The sequence below is a fragment of the Schistocerca nitens genome, chromosome 8, assembly GCF_023898315.1.
Source record: "Schistocerca nitens isolate TAMUIC-IGC-003100 chromosome 8, iqSchNite1.1, whole genome shotgun sequence".
In the NCBI taxonomy this organism is placed as follows: Eukaryota; Metazoa; Arthropoda; class Insecta; order Orthoptera; family Acrididae; genus Schistocerca; species Schistocerca nitens.
In genome coordinates this window covers 131997785-132019189 of record NC_064621.1, presented here as the reverse complement: position 1 = coordinate 132019189, position 21405 = coordinate 131997785, and positions in this window count along the sequence as shown.

Sequence of the window (21405 nt, the reverse complement as noted above, 5' to 3'; positions counted from 1 at the left end):
CAACAGCGCCTCAAGCGAACAAATGTACAACTAAATGAAACTTTATAGCTCCCTTAATTCGCCGACAGATAGTGCTTAGCTCTGCCTTTTGTCGTTGCAGAGTTTTAAATTCCTAAAGTTGTGGTATTCTTTTTGAATCACCCTGTATCTTATATCCTGTTTTTAACGTACTTCCATCTCACTATGTTAATTTAATTACTACTGTCACTGAGTTGCTGCTTTGCCTGACGTGAGCGGCGCTAACAGCGCGTATCGATATATCCCCTCTCTTAGTATCTTCGTTCGACTGATATTACTTGCCGATCGTTGTCTGTTGGAAGTGAGTTGGTGTCAGTTCGGATAGCGAGTTCGGGTCTGCCAGTCAGTTGGAACGTGTCTGAGCGCAGTCCGGCCTGCCAGTCGGGGAGTTGCAATGCGGCACTGGGGCAGTCGGGCTGGAGCAGCAGCGAGGTCTGCGTCGACACGGCTCGCCCGACCATTGCCGCTACGCATCACTTGAACCGGGCAACGGTCTTGGTGGATCGTCGGTCGATGGTCTTACCAAACGAAGCGTTTTTGCTCGCCGATCGTTTAGGAGTTGGCTGTGTGCAATGCCCTTCAATTACTAACTTGTGTAACTTGGGTCGGTCCTTTCCTGGTGCAGGGATGTCGGTTAGCCAGTGGGCGTGTTTCCTCTGCACGGTTGGGTCCGAGCCAGTATTTCCGCCGTCGTGTGTCTGGAGGTGAGTGGGAGACGCATCAGCAGGGCAGTCGCGACGGGGCAGCAGTCTCGGACGGATCAGCAGGCAGTCGGTCGGTTGCGCGGACCAGGGAGGACATCTCCTTGCGGTGCAGTCGCCTGGGTCCGCTGAAGGGCCCTGTGCAGTGACGCAGCGTCTGTGGAGCTGTCCGATCGCTACGAGCTCCCTGGTTCACCGACTCAAAATGGCTCAAATGGCTCTGAGCACTATGGGACTTAACTTGTGAGGTCATCAGTCCCCTAGAACTTAGAACTGCTTAAACCTAACCAACTTAAGGACATCACACACATCCATGCCCGAGGCAGGATTCGAACCTGCGACTGTAGCGGTCGCGCTGTTCCAGACTGTAGCGCCTACAATCGCTCGGCCGCCCGACCGGCGTTTCACCGACCCAGGACGTCAAGGTTGAGTAGTAGTTTCAACTACCCAAGCTACGTCCATTCATGTTGTGGTGTTTCGTTCGGTGGTTCGCTGTTGGGGAGATTTGATGTTCGAATTCTCATGTACCGATTGGTGGCAAGCAAGTCGTTGTGTCGCTCGGTCCGTGGCTGTCCCCTAGTTGGGTTGGGGTTGGGCTTACCACGTGTCTCGCCTAAGTGAACGAGGGCAGACCGACATCCCTGGAGGTTTTCTGAGTGCCACCGGTGAATAATCATCTGTTGTCAGCTACCTTAAATTTTAGGCTTATGGTTATTTGTTTTGTTTTCTTAAAATATTGCAAAATTAATTTTTAAATTTATCTTTCAATCATAAACATTGCGGCCATCTGCCTTTAAAACATTTAAAATTTTGAAGTTTATTTGTTGCCCTCAGCCATTGGTATTGCACATTGCATACGTTGCCTTTTTTTAATTTTTTTTTATTATCATCTTAACTGGATTTTTACCATGTTGATTTTTAAGATTTATTGTTGCCCTTCTGCCTTTAAATGTCTATGGTAATGTATTCTCAAATTTTGAAATTTAATTGTGGCCCTCAGCCATTTGTGTTGCACTTTGCATATGTTCTTTTTTGGTTTTTAAATCATTTTATTGCTACCAGAATTGGAGTTTTATCTTGTTGATTTTTAAGATTTCTTGTTGGCCGTCAGCCGTGAAAGAGTTGCATTCAGTGAAGTTCCGTCTATATGTCGCTTTGGTTGTAAAAATTATTAAATTACAGTAAATGTCAATTAGGAGAAACCGACCTCAACCTTTGGCCCCTTCCAAAATCCTATTACCTGTTCTGCCCAGCGGGTTGGGCGTTTCAACCTATCCACGATAAATACACATTTTTTTCCAACATCCCCTCGATTACAGAGCGCTGGTCTTCTAGCGCCGTGGCCTCCAGACCGTCTTCCATTTCGGCTTTGGCCATTCAAACTTGTTTGCCCGCACTGGAAACGTACGAAACACCAAACCATTACGTAATGCGATAATGTGTACTCGCCGTAGACAACACAGAATGCTTTGTTGCAGTACTGTTCGTCTTTAAACGCAGGATCGAGCCACTGGACAAACTCCAATTTATTCAGTGAGTTGTACCGTTATCTTTTGGTTCCTGTACTGACGTGCAGTGGTAGGGTGTCGCCGGAATTTCACTGTTTATCAGTCTGTCAGATATGTACTTCCTAGGAAATAAAGAAACAATAATATATCTTTTTTTAGATGATAACTAAACTTTCACGATTATCCCTCACATTTTACGAAGAGTTTGGTCGCTTTTGACATAATATTTGTAAATATAAAAGTTCTGTAGGCAGAATATATTACACTGTAAACTTAGGAGTATGTGGTGCTCCTGACATATGAAAGGAAGCCAGTAATATTGTGATGTGTTGTAGAAAGTAACAGGCAGTTAGAGGAAGAGCGATTGTGAGACGAAAAAGAAGTACATGGAGAGTCAAGGTAGACAAAGATTGAATGCTGCTAACAGAAATGTAAATAAAGAGCTTTCTAATGTCTGTGAAAATTTATATTTTGTTACTGGACTTTATTAAACTGTTGTTGCACAGTCAAACACTTTTTCCAAAAAATGTGATTTATGGCCCTTTCAGGAACACTTTATTAATGAACTGTTAGAGATAAAGACACAAAATTTCCCTGTTTGTACGGCAAATCTGTTTATACTTACTGTCATAGATTTTTCACAATTTAAAAGCAAAATATGATATTCGTACCGTCAGAGGTTACTAGGAAAGATGTTCGTACCCCCTAAAACCAAAAAAAGAAGAAGAAGAAGACGTATCATGAAGGCATTATTCGAATGAAACGCAAGTGTGTTGATGTGATCTACAGGTGCAGATAAACAAATGATCAAAGTTTCAGTCATTGTTAGATGAGTTACTCAACAGAAAGTGCTTCAAAATTGAGTAAGTGAATAAAGCATTGGTCCATCTCTGGTCCTTATTCAAACAGTTATTTGGCTTGGTATTTGTTGCTAGAGTTATTGCATGTAATCCTGATGGATATCATGCCAAATTCTGTCCAGTTAGAGCGTTAGATCGTCAAAATCCCGAACAGGTTGGAGGGCCCTGCCCACAACACTCTAAACGTTCTCAACTGGGGAGAGATCCAGTGACCTTCCTGGACAAGGTAGGAAGTGGCAGGCACTAAGACAAGCAGTAATCAGTATTAAGTCTCACTGTGTGTGGACGGGCATTATCTTGCTGAAATGTAAGCCCATGAAGGGCAACAAGGTGGGGCGTAACGTACCGTCAACGTAGTTCACTGCTAATTATCAGACCATAACAAGTCTTCGGTGGTCATCGGGGCTCAGTTCGAATCGTTATTCGTCATTGAAGACAGTTGTGCTCCAGTCAATGAGATTCCAGACCGAGGACGTGTCTGGAGACACCCTAGAAAGCAGTGGAGTACCAACTTGACTGTCGCCCCTCTTATAGCCCGACAACCAGCAGTGATGGTATGGGGCAAGGCATTCTCGCCTTACATTCCAGCAAGATAACGGCGAGCCTTACTACTACTTGTTTTCGTGCTTGCCAGACCCTACCTTGCCCAGGAAGGTTTCGGAATCTCTCCCCAGTGAGAACGTTTGAAGCATTATGGTGAGGTGTCGGCAACTAGCTCGGGATTTTGAATATCTAACGCGCCAATTGAAGAGAATTTGGATCGACATCTCTCTGACATACATCTAATAAGACTAGAAATCATTGTCAATGGCAATAATTGCTTGAATAAGGGTCAGAGGTGGAATAACGCGTTACTGACTTGTTCAATTCGTGAAGTTCTTTCTGTTGAATAATCATCCAGTTTTTGTGAAATTTCAGTGATTTGCTTATCTGTACCTGTTCAACATACCTACCGATTACCCTCCTGTTCGAGTAATTCCCTCGTGATTCGTTGTTTTTATCTTTTTATTTATTTACTTTTTGTGTAAGAGTGTATCTTCTAGCGAGCAAATAATTATCGTCGAAGGAATAATCACAACTTTAATGAATCGCTTTGACGCGAGGTTTCAAACAAATCCACGATTCTGCTCCAAAATGTTCATATTTCATTTTTTGTAAGAGAACCATAACTTAACATAGTAGTATAAGTTGGTTCAGGGGCCATTAAATCTAATCCAAAGCAGTTTTTGTTTATAGCCAGCTACTTTTCACTTCCTAATGAAAGAGAAGAGTCACATGTTTGCTACAGTAAAGACTTACGGAGCTGTGAAATCAGCAGAAAAGCGCAGCACCAACGTATCGTCTTGTAAGGATGCGTATGTAGGAGTTACACCAAACAAAAGGAAAGAGATGTTTCAGCACCGCAAAGAAAGGCGAGTGATGTCAAATCAGTGACAAATGCCGTGTTGTCAACCACTAGAATGAAACAAGCTGAGTCTGCAAACCTTTATAAATAGATGACCTGATGAACTGGCAGTGAGATACATATCTCGTTTTCTTTATTCGGCAGGAGAGAGAGATATGTCGACTGTGATGTGCCCGATGACAGCACTGAAGGGAAACCTCATAGTCTTTTCAGACGAATGCCCGTCTACATGGTGTATCATGATGTACCATCTGTATGTAGAGGCTTCGAGGAGAACTGCTAGATTGCATTTACCATTGTCGTTCAGGCCCAGAATGTAGCATGACCATGTGCTGCTCCAGTGGGTACTCGACATGATCTCCTCTGGTCCATAAAGCCGATAATTTGCACTGGAGCCGTTACATTTTTGACCTGTTAAGACTGGGGCTTTTGCCCTTTGAGATCACCGAGACACTATTTTTCACCAAAATAACCCTTCATGAACCAGCGTCCTTGCCTTTGGTGGGATACATTGCGTGCCTCAGTGATAGACACAGAGGGCTATCTGGCGGGAGATGAGACAAACGTGTCGTTCCTGAAGAAGGTAAACAGCCTTTCAGTCGTTGCAGGGGAAAGAGTCTGGATGAATGACTGATCTGGCCTTGTAACATCAACCCAAGTGGCCTTTGTTTGTTGGTACTGGAAACAGAAGGAATGGGAAACTACAGCCGTTGTTTTTCTCGGGGGCATGCAGCTTTATTGTATGGTTAAATTATGATGCCATCCTCTTGGTAACATATTCTTAAATAGTTCCCAATTGGATCTCTGGGTGGTGACTACTCAGAAGGATGTCGTCGTCAGAAGAAATGAAGCTAGCGTTCTACGAAACGGGACGTGTTATGCTAGATCCCTTAGTCGCGCAGGTACGGGAACGAATAGGTTGAAGTTAGACATTGTGGGAATTAGTGAAGTTCGGTGGCAAAAGGAACAGAACTTCTGGTCAGGTGAATACAGGGTTAGAAATATAAAATCAAATAGGGGTAATACACGCGTAGGTTAAATAATGAATAATAAAATAAGAATGCTGGAAAGTTACTATGAACAGCATAGTGAAGGCATTATTATGTCAATGTAGACGCAAAGCCTAACCTACTACAGTAGTACAAGTTTATATGCCAACTACCTTCGCATCTGGTGTAGAGATTGAAGAAATGTGTGATGAGATAAAAAGAAATTATTCAGATACTTAAGACTGACGAAAATTGTGATGGGCGACTGGAATTTGGTAGTATGAAAAGGAAGAGAAGGACAAAGGTGAATATGGGCAACGGGAGGGTCTGAAAGAAGAAGTCGCCTGGTCCAGTTTTGTACGGAGCATAATTTAATCATAGTTAACACTTCGCTTAATAATCGTGGAAGACGGGTGTTTTGGAAGAGATCTGGAAACACTGGAATGTTTCAGATTGATTATATAATGGTAAGAAAAATACTGCGGAACCAGATTTTAAATTATAAAGTGGCAGATACGGACTCTGACCACAATTTATTGGTTATGAACTGTACATTAAAACAGAAGAAATTGCAAAATGTTACGAAATTAAGAACGTGGGACTTGGATAAGTTGAAAGAAACACAGATTCTTCAAAAATTTTCCGAGGGACCATTAGGTAATGATTGCTAGAAAAGGGTAAACGAATACAGTAGAAGACGAATGGGTAGCTTTGAGAGATAGGGAAGGCAGCAGAGGTTCAAACAGGTGAAAAGACTAGGCCTAACAGAAATCCTTGGGTAGCATAGGAGATACCGAATTTAACTGATGAAAAGAGAAAATATAAAAATGCATCAAATGAAGCGACGAAAGGGAACACAAACGTATAAAAATGAGACTGAGAGGAAGTGAAAAATGGCTAACAGGAATGGAGAGACGACAAAGGTAGTTCAGTAGAGGAAAGATAGATACTGCCTACAGGAAAATTAAAGAGTCCTTTTGGGAAGAGAGAAGCAGATATGTGAATATCAAGAGCTCAGATGTAAAACCAGTCTTAAGCAAAAAAAGGCAAAGCTGAAAGGTGGAACATGTATTTAGAGGGTCTCCACAAGGGAGATGAACTTGAAGGCTATGTCAGAGAAATGTAAGAGGAGGTAGATGAAGATTCGATGGGAGACGTGATACTGCGAAAAAAATTTGACACAACATTGAAATACCTAAGCCGAAACAAGACTCTGTGGGGGGGGGGAGGGGTGGGGGGGGGGCGGTGAGAGGGGGGGGGGGGGTACTACTGACATCCTAGGGATAGCCAACGAAGACAAAATTCCATATGGTGTGTAATATGTATGAGACAGGCAAAATACCCTCAAACTTCAAGAAGGATGTAATAAATCTAATTCAAAAGAAATTATGTGCTGACAGATGTGAATATCACCGAGATATCTACGATTTCTCATAGAAGATAGGTTACGGAAAGGCAAACGTATGTTTATAGCATTTGTAGACTTAGCGACAGCTTTGGACAATGTTGCTTGGAATACTGTCTTTGAAATTCTGAAGATAGTAAGAGTAAAACAGGGGAAGGGAAAGACTTTAAAATTTGTACAGTAACCAGACGGTGGTCTTAAGACTTGAGCGGCATTAAGGCGAGCCAGTGGTTGAGAGCGGAGTGAGACAAGGGTTGTAGCCCATCGCCAATGTTACTCAATGTATACATTGAGAATGCAGTAAAGGAAACAGAAGAAAAATCTGCAGTAGGAATTAAGGTTCAGGGAAAGAAATTAAAACTATGAGGTTTGTTTATGACATTGTAATTGTCAGAGACAGCAAAGGACTCGGAAGAGCAGTGAACGGAGTGGACAGTGTCTTGAAAGGAGAATGTAAGGTGAATATCAACATAAGCAAAACAAGGATAATGGAATGTAGTAGAATTAAATCAGGTAATACTGAGGGAATTAAATTAGTAAACGATATACTTAAAGCAGCTGACGAGTTTTGCTCTTTAGGTAGCAAAATAACTGATAATGATCGAAGTAGACAGTATACAAAATGTAGCCTGGCAATGGCAAGGAAATCGTTTCTGAAGAAGAGAAATTTGTTAACATCGAGTATAGATTTAAGTGTTAGGAAGTCTTTTCTGATAGTATTTGTATGGAATATAGCTATGTATGGACTGTTTAGACAAGAGGAGAATAAAAATTTTTGAAATGTGGTGCTACAGAATAATGGTGAAGATTAGATGGGTAGTTCGCGTAACTAATGAGAAGGTACTGAGTGGAATTGGAGAGAAAAGAAATTCGTGGCACAACCTGACTAGAAGAAGGTATCGATTGATAACACACACTCTGACACATCAATGGATCAAAAATTTAGTGCTGGAGGCAAGTATGTGGGGTGTAAAAATTGTAGAGGGAAATCAAGAGATGAAGAAATGGACACAGTAAGCAGCTTCAGAAGTATGTGAGTTGCAATAGTTATTCAGAGATGAAGAGGCTTCCACAGGATAGAGTAGCATGGAGAGCAGCGTCGAACCAGTCTTCGGACTGAAGACCACAACAACATCAACAACGCAAGACCACCTACTGCCCGTGTTGTCCTGCTCTAACTCCACACGGAATGTGTTCGGTTGTTTTTCTGGCTAGCAAATCCTCCAAATCACTTGTCCCCTAAAAACATCTTGTCATGTTGCCGAGAGTCTGCCACGCCACCATTATAATCTATGAACTCTGGCATAGGACTGAAGCTGCATAGAACGACATACGTGTATATGTCGGCAGAGCTTAGTTAGACTCAATGCCCTTCCGCTATAGAGTACAGTGCACTTCACGACAGAAAGTAACTGAAACAAATACGGATTGACACGAACACAAATAACACATTTATTCAAATACAGCAATTACACTGAAGTCACCGTGCTGCATGATGATCCCCTGGACGTTACGAAAGACGAGACTTTCTTAACAGAGCGTGTGATCATCACGGACGGCAATACATGCTCTGCAACGTTCCCGCATTCTGGCCACGATTTTGTTAGGGAGTCCTTGTGGCAGGATGTCCCATTCCCCCTCCATCATGGTCGACAACAGCTCGATGAACTTTGGTGCATGTGGATGTGGTGCTGTACGTCTTCCCAACGCATCCCACCCGTGCACGATTGGATTTAAGTCGAGGGAACGGGCGGTGCAGCCCATTCGCCAAATATTGTTCCAAGACCTCTTCCAACAGCGCTGTTGGAGGCGATCACGTATCGTCGTCCATAAAAGTGAAGTCAGGACCGAGTGCACACCTGAACAGAATCACAGTATAGTGACACAATAGCGCTGACCACTGACTGACTCGTGTTCAAAAAGTTGGACGTTGTTATGCCTTTGGAACCTTATGCCTCCCCACACCATGACACCTGTAGCCCAAAAGAATCCTGTTCCCACTGTTCCTGTGTATATTTTGTGTTACCACATCTCTCCCTATGACGGTACGAAATACGAGGGCCGTTCAGAAAGTAACCTCCGGTTGATTTAAAAAAATACACCAAGTTAAATAAAAATATTTTAATATATACATCTTACAACTACATCTTTGCACTATTTTTCTACATAGTCTCCATAGCGATTGAGGCACTTATCGTATCTCTTCACAAGCTTTGAAATTCCTTCTGCATAAAAATCACCCGCTTGTGCCTGGAGCCAGCCTGTGACCGCATCTTTGAGCTCTTCGTCGTCATCAAACCGCTGTGACCCGAGCCATTTCTTCAAATGCATGAAGAGGTGATAATCACTTGGCGCCAGGTCTGGGCTGTAAGGTGGATGGTTGATAACGTCCCACTTGAAGGACTCAAGAACGGCCGTTGTTCTGCGAGCAGAGTGAGGACGGGCGTTATCGTGCAAAAAACGATACCGGAAGTCAGCATACCACGGCGTTTGTTCTGTATAGCCCGTCGTAACTTTTTTATTGTTTCACAGTACACGTCTTGATTAATGGTCGTACCACGTTCCATGAATTCAACCAACAACACCCCTTTGGCATCCCAAAACACCGTTGCCATCAGTTTTCTGGCAGAAAAATCTTGCGAGGCTTTTCTTGGTTTGGTAGGCGAATTTGAATGTGCCCACATCTTTGATTGTTCTTTTGTCTCAGGGTTCACGTACTTAATCCAAGTTTCGTCACCGGTCACGATTCTGTTTAACAATGGTTCTCCTTCGTCCTCATAACGTGACAGAAAGTCTAATGCAGAGGCCATTCTTTGAGTTTTGTGGTGGTCGGTAAGAATTTTGGGCACCCATCGTGCACAGAACTTACGGTAACCCAATCTTGCTGTCACTATCTCGTACAAGAGAGTCTTAGAAATCTGTGGAAAACCAGTAGACAACTCCGACATTGAGAAACGTCGATTTTCACGAACTTTTGCATTAACTGTCTGAACGAGTTCGTCAGTCACCAATGATGGTCTACCACTCCTCTCTTCATCATGAACGTTTTCTCGTCCACTTTTAAATAAACGTACCCATTCACGGACAACTCCTTCACTCATAACTCTTGGTCTGTACACGGCACAAAGCTCACGATGAATAGCTGCTGCAGAATATCCTTTAGCTGTAAAAAACCTTATGACAGCACGCACTTCACATTTGGCGGGGTTTTCTATTGCAGCACACATTTCAAACTGCCACAAAAACTAAACTAGCGCAGGTACGACGTTCACTCGACCACGGCTTGATGCCGACTGACCTGTTGAGTGCGTGAACGCACAGATGGCGTCGCTACTCCCCCCACAACCCGCACTGTGACCAATCGGAGGTTACTTTCTGAACCGCCCTCGTACATCCAGTAACATGACTGCCGAACACGATCGTTTTGCTGGTCCACGTTTCGTGGGGGTACCGACTTCCAGATCTTTGAACACGGTATAACACCGATTAACGTTATTATGGCACCATACACTTTCCCTATGTGCGTCTCTTAGGGTATGTATTAGACCGTGACTTAATTTTTATGAAGGAAAATGCGCGACTGTATCGACCAGTACTGGTGGAAGATCTCTTGGAACTAGAGGATATTTGGCAGTTGGTCTGCCCTGCCTATTGCCCTGATTGCAATCGCATAAAGCACGTGCAAGACGTGTTGCGGAGGCGCATCACATCACGTTCACATGCACCAAAGACCACGCAGCAGTTGCCAGCCGCACTTTTAGAGGAAAGCAGCACCCTACTAAAACAACCCTGTACCGACGTTGTGGCCAGCAGGGGAACATTTTGCAAGCATGCATTACTATCCGTGGTGATCAGACAGTCTGGTGAGAACCATGTCCCACTTATCCAGGGGACTACTGTAAATTGCAGCGATTTCAGTGTAAGTATTGTCTTTGAATAGAAGTGTCATTTCTACTTGTCTCATTGCGAGGTTTTTTCTGTTACTGTAGGATTTCTTTCTATGTATGGTCAAAGTTTAATCGAGTTACATTGCTTGGCAGTGACACATCATACGAAAACTTTAGTTTTCCTCACCAGTATATAAGTCCTGCCCTGTACAGCCCTAAATTAAATCATCAGCATTGAACTCAGCTGCGTGATTACACTTTTGATCAAGTGTTGTTGTTGTTGTGGTCTTCAGTCCTGAGACTGGTTTGATGCAGCTCTCCATGCTACTCTATCCTGTGCAAGCTTCTTCATCTCCCAGTACCTACTGCAACCCACATCCTTCTGAATCTGCTTAGTGTATTCATCTCTTGGTCTCCCCCTACGATTTTTACCCTCTACGATGCCCTCCAATACTAAATTGGTGATCCCTTGATGCCTCAGAACATGTCCTACCAACCGATCCCTTCTTCTGGTCAAGTTGTGCCACAAACTTCTCTTCTCCCCAATCCTATTCAATACTTCCTCATTAGTTATGTGATCTACCCATCTAATCTTCAGCATTCTTCTGTAGCACCACATTTCGAAAGCTTCTATTCTCTTCTTGTCCAAACTATTTACCATCCATGTTTCACTACACTCCATACAAATACTTTCAGAAATGACTTCCTGACACTTAAATCTATACTCGATGTTAACAAATTTCTCTTCTTCAGAAATGCTTTCCTTGCCATTGCCAGTCTACATTTTATATCCTCTCTACTTCTACCATCATCAGTTATTTAGCTCCCCAAATAGCAAAACTCCTTTACTACTTCATGTGTCTCATTTCCTAATCTAATACCCTCAACATCACCCGACTTAATTCGACTACATTCGATTATCCTCGTTATGCTTTTGTTGATATTCATCTTATATCCTCCCTTCAAGACACCATCCATTCCGTTCAACTGCTCTTCCAAGTCCTTTGCTGTCTCTGACAGAATTACAGTGTCATCGGCAAACCTCAAAGTTTTTATTTCTTCTCCATGGATTTTAATACCTACTCCGAATTTTTCTTTTGTTTCCTTTACTGCTTGCTCAATATACAGATTGAATAACATCGGGGAGAGGCTACAACCCTGTCTTACTCCCTTCCCAACCTTTGCTTCCCTTTCATGTCCCTCGACTCTTATAACTGCCACCTGGTTTCTGTACAAATTTTAAATAGCCTTTCGCTCCCTGTATTTTACCCCTGCCACCTTTAGAATTTGAAAGAGAGTATTCCAGTCAACATTGTCAAAAGCTTACTCTATACAAATGCTAGAAACGTAGGTTTGCCTTTCCTTAATCTTTCTTCTAAGATAAGTCGTAAGGTCAGTATTGCCTCACGTGTTCCAGTATTTCTACGGAATCCAAACTGATCTTCCCCGAGGCCGGCTTCTACTAGTTTTTCCATTCGTCTGTAAAGAATTCGTGTTAGTATTTTGCAGCTGTGGCTTATTAAAGCCTCAGACTTCAAGAAGAATATAATAATTCCAATCCCAAAGAAAGCAGGTGTTGACAGATGTGAAAATTACCGGACAATCAGTTTGATCAAGTACATTGTTTTAATATGTTTGTGTATATTGCACCGTGTGTTTGCACTCGTAATTTGTTGTATAAATTCTTAAATAAGCATACACTGAGGTGACAAAACTCATGGGAGAGCGATGTACACATGTACAAATGGCGGTAGTATTGTGTACAAAAGGCATAAAAGGATAGTGCATTGACGGAGCTGTCATTTATATTCAGGTGATTCATGTGAAAAGGTTTCTAACGACATTATGGCCGGACCGCAGTGGAATTAACAGACTTTCAACATGGTACCGTAGTTGGGGCTAGACGCATGAGACATTCCATTTCTGAAACTGTTAGGGTATTCAATATTCCGTCATGCACTGTGTGCTAAGAACACAAAATTTGAAGCATTACCTCCCACCAAGGACAAGGCAGGGCCAACGGGCTACGTTTAACGACCGAAAGAAGCATCGTGTGCGTAGACTTGTCAGTTGTAACAGACAAACAACGCAATGTCAGATGACGGCAGAAATCAATGTAGGGCGTATGTCGGTCAGTCCGGCGAAATTTGGCGTTAATGGGCTCTGGCAGCAGACAACCGACGCGAGTTCCTTTGCTAACAGACGACGTGAAAATAGTGTCCTGGTCAGATGAATTCCGATTGCAGTTGGTAAGAGCAGGCAACAGGTGTCGAGAGTGGCGTACGCCTCACAAAGTCATGGACCCGAAGTGTCAACAAGGCACTGTGCAAGCTGTTGGTGGCTTCATAATGGTATAGGCTGTGTTTGCATGGCATGGACTGGGTCCTATTATCCAACTGAAACTGAAACGTCCCCTTAGAAAAATTTATGAAAGATTGTGTTGATGAACCTCTTACGTTTTTTTATCTTCAAACAGCTGAGCAGAACTGAACGTACTCAGACATTTCTCTCTTTACTTATTCTGATCAACACTAAACTGAGACACAATATTTTTAGCGCAACGCCATCTGACTTTCAAAAATCCCTACTAAAGAATGGCCCTGACTAACAATAACCTATACCTTTCATGAATCACTTACCTCACAAAAATATTCGTTACTCAAACTACTGCAATACAGTGTGCGCCAATACTGCCAGCTGAATAAAAGATTCTAACTACTGAAGGCACTAACTACTGATAGGCACAGTTAGCAAATGAAAGATTTTGATAGACAACAAACAATGTATTTACCTTAATAGTGTTCAAAAGTCATAATATATATATCAGTTCATGATATCCAGTATTACAAATTTACTCCTTCTGGCGGACACACGTCCAGGTCGTCCGCATTTAAAATTCTGCCATCTCTCTCCCCACATCCACCACTGCTGGCGGCTCACCTCCAACTGCGCAACGCTACGCGCTTTGCACATCCAACTGCCCAACACTACAATAGCGAATATTCCAACAATGCCAACCAGCCACAGACTGCACACAGCACAGCCAGTGATTTTCATACAGAGCGCTACGTGGCGTTACCAACATAAAAACCTAAACAGCCTACTTATAAAACGATTATTGACTGGAGAATGGTTTTATTCAGCTACTTGGACAGCGTTTGTAACCATTCATAAACTTCATGTTCTCAAACAACGATGGTACTTTTGTCAATGACAATGCGCTATCCTCACTGTGCCGCCATTGTTCGCGAATGGTTTGAAGAACATGATGGACAATTCGAGCGAATGATCTGGATACCAGATTTCCCGCCATGAATCGCATCGAAGATTTGTGCAACATAATCTAGAGGTCAGTTCGTGGAAAAAATTCTGCACCGACAACACTTCTGGAATTACGGATGACTGTAGAGAGGAAGCATGGGTCACTACTTCTGCAGGTGACTTCCAACGACTTGTTGAGTACACGTCACGTCGAGTTCCTGCATCACGCCGGGCAAAAGGCGGTCCGACGCGATGTTAGGAGGTATTCGCACTAGACATAAATGTTCGAGTTCAGTGATGCATTCTTTTGATTACATTCGTTCTCGATCGTTTACTTTACATTCATGTTTTATGTAAAACACTTCGTCACGCAAATATTTTTACAGACATGGACTGGTCTCGGTGTTGCCCATCCAGACGCAAGGTAACTGCACTGTAGATTAAGTTTTTCGGACAGGTAGCGTTCCAGGACGTAAAATATTCACCTTACACATTTGGACACTTGGAATGCTGGTGGACGGCGTAGGTTACCTTCAATCAGAAAGATTGCCAACATTAGTAATAAAATATTTGTTAAATATAAAGAAAGACTCAAATTAAATAGTGCTTCTTCTTATGAAATGTCCAGCACAATTAGATGTTTGAAATTGTTACAAATTCAAAAGGTTCAAATGGCTCTGAGCACTATGGGACTTCACTTCTGAGGTCATCAGTCCCCTAGAACTTAGAACTACTTAAACCTAACTAACCTAAGGACATCACATACATCCGTGCCCGAGGCAGGATTCGAACCTGCGACCGTAGCGGTTTCGCGGTTCCAGACTACAGCGCTAGAACCACTCGGCCACTTCTTCCGGCCTTGTTACAAGTCCTCTAAAATATAAAAGTCCTGTCACTGTGCCTTCGAGTGATGCATACGATGCCAACAGAGAGTAAGTCTCGGAGACGACAGACGAACACTGCAGCTTGTACAGGGTGTTTCAAAAATGACCGGTATATTTGAAACGGCAATAAAAACTAAACGAGCAGCGATAGAAATACACCGTTTGTTGCAATATGCTTGGGACAACAGTACATTTTCAGGCAGACAAACTTTCGAAATTACAGTAGTTACAATTTTCAACAACAGATGGCGCTGCGGTCTGGGAAACTCTATAGTACGATATGTTCCACATATCCACCAAGCGTAGCAATAATATGGCGTAGTCTCTGAATGAAATTACCCGAAACCTTTGACAACGTGTCTGGCGGAATGGCTTCACATGCAGATGAGATATACTGCTTCAGCTGTTCAATTGTTTCTGGATTCTGGCGGTACACCTGGTCTTTCAAGTGTCCCCACAGAAAGAAGTCACAGGGGTTCATGTCTGGCGAATAGGGAGGCCAATCCACGCCGCCTCCTGTATGTTTCGGATAGCCCAAAGCAATCACACGATCATCGAAATATTCATTCAGGAAATTAAAGACGTCGGCCGTGCGATGTGGCCGGGCACCATCTTGCATAAACCACGAGGTGTTCGCAGTGTCGTGTAAGGCAGTTTGTACCGCCAGAAATTCACGAAGAATGTCCAGACAGCGTGATGCAGTAATCGTTTCGGATCTGAAAAATGGGCCAATGATTCCTTTGGAAGAAATGGCGGCCCAGACCAGTACCTTTTGAGGATGCAGTGACGATGGGACTGCAACATGGGGCTTTTCGGTTCCCCATATGCGCCAGTTCTGTTTATTGACGAAGCCGTCCAGGTAAAAATGAGCTTCGTCAGTAAACCAAATGCTGCCCACATGCATATCGCCGTCATCAATCCTGTGCACTATATCGTTAGCGAATGTCTCTCGTGCAGCAATGGTAGCGGCGCTGAGGGGTTGCCGCGTTTGAATTTTGTATGGATAGAGGTGTAAACTCTGGCACATGAGACGATACGTGGACGTTGGCGTCATTTGGACCGCAGCTGCAACACGGCGAACGGAAACCCGAGGCCGCTGTTGGATCACCTGCTGCACTAGCTGCGCGTTGCCCTCTGTGGTTGCCGTACGCGGTCGCCCTACCTTTCCAGCATGTTCATCCGTCACGTTCCCAGTCCGTTGAAATTTTTCAAACAGATCCTTTATTGTATCGCTTTTCGGTCCTTTGGTTACATTAAACCTCCGTTGAAAACTTCGTCTTGTTGCAACAACACTGTGTTCTAGGCGGTGGAATTCCAACACCAGAAAAATCCTCTGTTCTAAGGAATAAACCATGTTGTCTACAGCACACTTGCACGTTGTGAACAGCACACGCTTACAGCAGAAAGACGACGTACAGAATGGCGCACCCACAGACTGCGTTGCCTTCTATATTTTTCACATCACTTGCAGCGCCATCTGTTGTTGAAAATTGTAACTACTGTAATTTCGAAAGTTTGTCCGCCTGAAAATGTACTGTTGTCCCAAGCATATTGCAACAAACGGTGTATTTCTATCGCTGTTCGTTTAGTTTTTATTCCCGTTTCAAATATACCTGTCATTTTTGAAACACCCTGTAGGATCGTCCTTAAATGGTGACTCTATACGAATCGGCGCACGGAGGACAACTATCCGTCGTAGCTCAATGCTCAGGTATTAAACGAGGCATCTATCAGTCACTGTCCACACACGTTATGCGGTTAGCAGCTGCGGCCCCTGACGGAACTGGGTACAGTTCGTACTGCCAACTGCTGCGCTACGAGTGTTCAAAGTGCGGGTTACCGCTTGTCGTGGGGTACCCTCTTGAGATGTGAGTACCGTCCTCACATTATAAAATGTGGGGGTCTTACACTGAAGCAGCAGTCAGTAAATAAACACCGCAAGAAACCAATAGGGAAAGTACGGTTACCACAGAACGATGATCCGTGTAGGCGGATGTCAGGAAAGGTGTTCTCTGTTCTACAAGACAGAGGTCGTAAATCAGAGCGGACACCTTTTGCAGAGGTACGTCATTTGTGAAACATGTGTTGGGACGGGCAGAATGTAGGCACCGGAGCGAAGGGGAAGGTCGCGAGAATTTAGCACTCGTTAGGCGTCACCAGAAGGCAGCGCGCACGGATTTATCGCGGCCGTTCATCTCGGCGTAAGACGGCCGGCTGGCAATATTCGCGATATCTCCGCCCCCCGCGGCGTCGCGGTTGGCAGCCCTGCGGCACATAAATCGCGGGAAGCCGGCGGTGCGGCGCCGGGCGCTGTGGTTAATTGTCCGCGAGGCTGTAGCTCATCCCACGGCGCGACGGCCGCTGGCCTAGGGCGGGCGCGTCGGTGCGCCACGCTGTGGAGGATGCTGCATCAGGCGCCTCCGTCTCATTAAAAGCACGCGGCGGGGTGCCGCACAGTAGGGCAGCGCTGACGGGCAATCTCCAATGGCGAGCCCCTCATCAGCGTCAGCACACAGCCGTACCGCGATACCACCCGAGGTCTCGACACGCCCTTTCGGCTGTCGCAGTGATCCGCTTTGCTTGGACCCCTAAAAAGATAGTTTCCCATAGACTCACAAGGGAACCTCCCCATCGCACCCCCCTCAGATTTAGTTATAAGTTGGCACAGTGCATAGGCCTTGAAAAAGTGAATACAGATCGATCGAGAAAACAGGAAGATGTTGTGTCGAACTATGAGAAAAATAAGCAAAATATACAAACTGAGTAGTCCATGCGCAAGATAGGCAACATTAAAGAGGGTATCCGCTCAGTAGCGCTGCGGTCCTGTGGTTAGCGTGAGCAGTCGTGGAACGAGAGGTCCTTGGTTCAAGTCTTCCCTCGAGTGAAAATTTTAATTTATTTTCAGACAATTATCAAAGTTCAGGCACACACACACACACACAATCAACTTCGCTCTCCAAAGTTCCAGCACATGTTCAGATTTGCTTGGACATATGCAGGATTTGACGGTCTACACACGGAAAAATTGGAAATCGTTAAAAACATATGTTTTGACAGAGCACAGGGAAAACTGTGCGACTGTGAAACTGTTGCATTCATTTGTTGCAGTTTATGTGACAAACTCTTGTGATTTCATCACTTTTTTGGGAGTGATTATCACATCCACAAGAAAACCTAAATCGCGCAAGGTAGAAGAATCTTTTTACCCATTCGCCAAGTTTACAAGTTAGATGGGTCGACAACATATTCCTGTCATCTGTCGTATAGAATATATCAAACGTGTTTTCCTGTGGAGGAATCGGTTGACCTATGACCTTGCGATCAAATGTTTTCGGTTCCCATTGGAGAGGCACGTCCTTTCGTCTACTAATCGCACGGTTTTGCGGTGCGGTCGCAAAACATAGACACTTAACTTATTACAGTGAACAGAGACGTCAATGAACGAACGGACAGATCATAACTTTGCGAAAATAAAGAATGTAAACTTTTCACTCGAGGGAAGATTTGAACCAGGGACCTCTCATTCAACAGCTGCTCACGCTAACCACGAGACCACGGCGCTCCTGAGCTCACACTATCCTTGATGTTGCATATCTTTGACATGGACTACTCAGTTTGCATATTTTACTTATTTTTTTCGTAGTTCCACACAACTTCTTCCTGTTTTCTCGATTGATCTGTGTTCAGTTTTTCAAGGCCTATCCACTGTGTCAACTTATAACTAAATCTGAGGGGGGTGCGATGGGGAGGTTCCCTTGTCAGATGTAATGGACACTCACACAATGGAATGACGACGCGGTCCAAATTAAACCCAGTTGATTACAATATTCACTCTTCCCTTACACATGAACATTGAATTAAGACCGGCCGAGGTGGCCGAGCGGTTCTACGCGCTTCAGTCTACGGTCGCAGGTTCGAATCCTGCCTCGGGCATGGATGTGTGTGTTGTCCTTAGGTTAGTTAGGTTTAAGCAGTTCTAAGTTTTAGGGGACTGATGACCTCAGAAGTTAAGTCCCATAGTGCTCAGAGCCATTTGAACCATTGAATTAATAAGGACAGGATAACACTGAGATTTAGGAAGCACAGAGAATACGCAAGTTAACATTTAGAAGCATTTAACAAATTTAAAATGACTCGTAACATTGCAGGAAAACTTTCGTATGCAGAGAGCCCTTGCAATGAAAAAGAAAGTAATTAATCATTAAAGGATTATAAGCAATAATTCACTGATTATGTTACCCACTAATACAAGGAAAAACAGGAATGTGAAACATAACCATAGCAAATAATTCGTGCATTTTCATTTCTCTCTCTCTCTCTCTCTCTCTCTCTCTCTGTCTGTCTGTCTGTCTCTCTCTCTCTCTATCTGTCTGTCTGTCTCTCTGCCTCTCTCTCTCTCTCTCTCTCTCTCTCTCTCTCTCTCTCTCTAGCCGGCCGAAGTGGCCGTGCGGTTAAAGGCGCTGCAGTCTGGAACCGCAAGACCGCTACGGTCGCAGGTTCGAATCCTGCCTCGGGCATGGATGTTTGTGATGTCCTTAGGTTAGTTAGGTTTAACTAGTTCTAAGTTCTAGGGGACTAATGACCTCAGATGTTAAGTCCCATAGTGCTCAGAGCCATTTGAACCATCTCTCTCTCTCTGTCACACACACACACACACACACACACACACACACACACACAAGAAATGAAACTATCAAAGCAAACACACGACCCATAAAAGGTAAACACATAGCGACGGTTGGGAAGACTACACACTGTAAACACACACATGTTGAACATGCAGTGAACGGTGTAACTGAAGCGTTGTAATAAACGGGGGTGGCAAATAGACGAAATTCGGCCATCTGGAGTATGGCGACCGAACGAACGCATCTCCACGATCACACACATGAACTAGCAACGTTGTAAATCGTAACAGAAAACTGTAATTCAGCCTCACGAAACTTGTGCTACAAAAGGTGTTTCTAATCTGAAAAACTAGAGAAAATTGCGAAAACGGAACGTAGTAACATATTTGCAACTACAGTTATGAGGATGCTTCATAAATAAAGGAAGCGAAACACGTACGACAAAAAACAAACTGCCTTTCATTTAGTTGCAGAGATGAAGATCATGAACTTTTAAGCGACTGAGGAAAAACAGGAAAACTGACGATCAAACAAACAGTTTAATAAGTTATCAAAGTCAGCTTGGGATACGTGAATGGTGCGACCATCGTCTCACAAGTCATCTACGAACAGGCAAGACAGCAATGAGTGCAGACTGATTGTTCCAATTCCACCAAAAGGTTGTATGACTACCACATGCAAACAGTGTAACTATCGGGATGGTAAATGAATCTGTCTTCTTACTAAACTGGAGTCCAACGCTAGAGCGTTTCGAAGAAAAAACTGTATCAGACCTGAGCCGTGGCGGCTCGGGTTTGATCTATCGAACGTACCCCGTATAATAGTATCGCTGTATCGCGGAGGAAAGAGAGAAGTGGCGCCCTCTCGTGGGGAATTCGGCGAGGCACCTGTGACAGTCGAGTAGTTGGATTTTGGAGGGCGAGCAGAAACAATGGGATAGGCAGTAGTGCGCGGAGCGTGAAGGCGTGTCTGCCGACGCCGTGTGTGGTGGCAAGAGGAAAGTTTGCCACGTTACCTGATTGGGCGTTTCCTGGTGGGTAGAGGCGCCGATGCTGTCGGGAACATGCTGCTTCCTTGTTTATGATGGATTTACAGTTTGCTTCTAGTGACTACATTCTCGTCTCTATGGCTCTGTGACTGATGTGATGCCATTGCGAGCACACTTGGTTTGGATATAAGCAGCATTTTGTTCTCAGTGTCCATCGTTCTGGCGATTACTGAGTGTGCTTGCCGTTGTGGTGTATTTATTGAGCAGTGTGCTTTGGACGCTTGACCTTACAATTAGGAGTCCATTGCGTAAGGCCGCGTTTATCCTTTGAGGACTTGTGTTCTGCGTTTAAAAACTTAGTTGTTGTCAGTCACTGAATTCCTCAAATGCATTCATACTTCTCTGCTTAAGTGTTATTGTTTTACGCCCCTCTGAATGGGAAAATGATAAAGGGCCTTACTATTACGGACCTTCTTGTGTGCCACTGACTTCGTTGTGTTTTTCAGCCACGTAATTTGTGCGTTTATTGTAACGAACCGATGTCTGTTTCTGATTAATGTTTCCCTGTGACATTGAGCGTTAATCTTGTAACGAACACTGTTTTAGATATTTTAATCAGTTTATTAAAGGGCATATCCTATTTGTGCCTCGCGAGTGGAGAGCGGACGCGGTTTATTGGCCATGATTATGTGTTGGTAGATCCATATCACGAGTCCAGGCCAGTCACCCGGAGATTTAGAAGTTGTATGTTGTGTTAAGTTAATACTCCTTATTTTAAGCGTTGTGGGCTCATGCAGGAAGTTTTTGTGGTTTTGCGCAGATTGCGCGGTATGTTTACATTACTCTGTATTCACTGTGTAAAGTGGTGTCC